The 3,380-nt window shown below is 44.5% G+C and overlaps 1 pseudogene; it reads right to left on the reverse strand.

Annotated features, from left to right (window-relative positions):
* Positions 1–1,069: 1,069 nt before the first annotated feature.
* Positions 1,070–2,991, reverse strand: LOC136120367 (SHC SH2 domain-binding protein 1-like; annotated as a pseudogene).
* Positions 2,992–3,380: the final 389 nt, after the last annotated feature.

The raw sequence follows: 3,380 nt of genomic DNA on the forward strand, positions 1-3,380 counted from the left end.
CACGAACCCGTGTCCCCTGCCTCGGCAGGCGGATCCTCAACCACTGCGCCACCAGGGAAGCCCGTAAAAATATAAAGACTTTTAAAAGCCGTATTTTACAATATGATATCAAGAACACAGAGCTGATGCAAGTTGTATAGGTAATCATTTTGACTATGTAAGAAATCTGATCAGAACACTGTTATGGTGAAAGAAAAGCACTTTCTTATAATCATTCATATTCAGCAATAGTGAAAATGCTCTATGTATGCACTGGTTCTGAATAACACGTTTCATTTCTGTTTCAAACTTGCTATGCTATTACTGTTTTGATGATTACATAATTCAACATAAAAAGGCATTCCCACTCAGATTCTCAGTAATAAGCCTGATAAGGCAGATAACCTCCCAGTCATAAAAGCTTTTAAGACAAGTATTATGCAAATAAAGCATGGATATCAGACTCACTATAATTGGGATTAAAAAGACAACTCTAGGGCTTCCCTGGTGGCGCAGTGGTTGGGGGTCTGCCTGCCGACACAGGGGACATGGGTTCGTGCCCCGGTCCAGGAGGATCCCGCGTGCCGCGGAGCGGCTGGGCCCGTGAGCCATGGCCGCTGAGCCTGTGCGTCCAGAGCCTGTGCTCCACAATGGGAGAGGCCACAACAGTGAGAGGCCCGCGTACCGCAAAAAAAAAAAAAAAATAGAATACTGCACATTGAGTCCTATTGTGTTTTTGTGCACTCATCTTGCATTCCCTGCCTTTCTTCCTCCTCTTTGAAGTGCTAAGGTGTATTTATACTAGAAAGTTACTAGTAGACTTAATATGAGAACTATGTGTTTGAAAAAGCAAGACTTTCTTGATAAGAAATCTCCAAATATTTTCTATTTTATGTTTTTATGACCTTCCTCATAAAGAGTGTTTCATGTGCAACACCTACAGACAGAAATAAATCTATGTTTCCCTCAAACCCAGTCGAATTTATCAGATACAAAATACAGACATGAAGCAAAGTATGATAGCAGCAGTGATTCTTGGGGCCAGCATGTGCAAAATCCAATCTTTTGCTATCTATTTACGTCACAGTGGTCAGAACAGAAATGTGCCGAAACTCCCTTTCCCCATTCCACTTGAACTGGTTCCCCACAATTGAAACAAACATCTCCTGTGACATTAAGTTGTCATCAGCTTGCGTGATCCCCAGTTCACTCAACCTTTTCTTCTTCGTGTGGCCTTTGTGTGGAGGCAGCAACTAGTTCATTTACCATTTCGCGATCGCTTTCAACTTGCTCAGAAAGGTCACTCTCACATAAAGCTCCATTTTACCAGTTGCACATTGAATCAGCTCTTCTAGATCCACTCTTTCAGCTACATCCGTCTCTTCACTTGTCTGAACTTTATTTTCTTCAGTTTCATCTTGGGCATTTTCTTGCAGGTCAGAGAAAATTGTAGGTTTCACCAAGACAACACCATAACCTTCCTTATTATGTATGACATTATTCACCACGGATATTTTGGGAATGTCATAATGCTCATCTAAGAAGTCCTTGATGAGGATCCCTTCTTTGCAGTGATGGATCCGATTGTCACTCAGGGTACACTTACTCCCGGGATATATTTCTATACCTGCACCCTTGGCACCCTATAAATCTGAGTTCTTCATTAAAAATTCTGCTGACGTTCATACTGTGACTCCTGTAGTTTCACACTGCAGTACACAGTTTTCCAATGTAGTCTTGCCACGGTGAATAATTAAGATTCCTTCCACGGCATCTTGCCGAACAAATTTTATGCTTGAGATTTTAATATCCACACCCGTACAATCCACAAAAAATGTCTCCTTTGCCTCCCTTTTCTATCACAATGTCATCTGGTAGACCATACCCTTCCAACTCAATGGAGTCAGCCACGGAGAATGTACCATGTACCACGTAATGGCCAGGACAAACAATAACAGTGTCGCCCTCATAGCAGGCATTTATAGCAGACAATGGATCCCTATGGAACTGAATTTCTATTTCTTCCGTACAAGACTCTGGACAAAGCTTATCCCTGAGCAGGGACTACAGCAGACCAGTCGTCGTGGTGGAGGAGACCACATGGGTGACCTTCTGGCCATTTGGACGGATGCCCTTTGCTTGTATATTAGAATTCTTCTGATAACCAAACACGTATCTCAACAAAGGATTCTCTATGAGTTTTAGCTTTCGTTTCAACTGTTCGATCTCTGAATAGAATTTTAACCCTTCCGGCACGCTCAGAATCAGAGTTACAATTTGACAAACAGCTTCTCAGATTTAAAAATCTCTTGTAACTCTCCTCACACTGAGTCGACAGATTCCGATAGTCAACAATAAGTCCTGAAGGAACTTGGTCTTCAAGAATGTCATCATGCAATCTCAGTCGAGGTGCAGCACATCTAACAAAATAATCAAACTCATCCTCTTCTTCAGCCAGACTCCTCCAGATGTTCTGATAGAAAAACCTGATATGCTCAACTGCAAGTGCTGTCCGGTCAAATACTCCAGAACCATCAAACACCAGCCACAGCTCCTGCAACCAGTGTTCCTTCAGATCAAGGAGCTCTTTCATACACTCCAAAGTAAAAGTGCTCACTTGAGATTCACAGAGGTACGGGTCCAGGTCAGCAAGCCTCCCCACCGCCTTCAAGGCTGCAAAGTCCACATCTGTGACTGCAACCAGCACCTCGAACACATTTGTGTGCCAGACTGCCCGCCATCCAGATGATTCGAGGACCTTCTCTAAGAACTCAGCTGTGAATTCTTTTACCTCAAGAGGCCTTGCAGTCAGCTAAAATGTAAATCTTGATAAGCGCTGAATCACTCATAGAACACAAGTTGACTTTCTGGCGCAAAACTTGGTAAACTAGTACCTGGTTTATCATGATTGCTACAATCACTGCATGAATCTTCATCTTCGAACAAACCTTTCTCGAGGGGCCCCGGCTCCTCTTCCACAGCCCAGCCGGTGCTCTCGGGGTCCGGCGCCATAGCCTCCGACCCCAGCCCCACCACCTGCCAGCAACCCATCATCCGTTTCAAGTTTCCGCGGGCGGCCGCCCAGCCCGGTAATGTGATGACACAGCTGCTTCTCTAATAAATCTTTAAAGGTCACACTCTGTTTACACTTACTACAAAATGGTGGCCATATTCCCCTACATTTTTTTTAAAAAAAAGTGGAGATGCAGGAGAATGGGACACAGGACCAAGACTTTCAAGGAGGGGGAGACATCTGAGAACTCTGCCGAGTGGGACAAATGGGTCTGAAACGTACTCTCGGACTCTGCCCTGCCTGGGTCTGGGAGAAGCCAGCAGTCCCCAGATGCCCCTCTGAGCACAGCGATGTCACATAGCGCCCTGTCGACAGGAAGGAGTTTGTG

Source organism: Phocoena phocoena, chromosome 3 (assembly GCF_963924675.1).
Source record: "Phocoena phocoena chromosome 3, mPhoPho1.1, whole genome shotgun sequence".
NCBI classification, from domain to species: domain Eukaryota; kingdom Metazoa; phylum Chordata; class Mammalia; order Artiodactyla; family Phocoenidae; genus Phocoena; species Phocoena phocoena.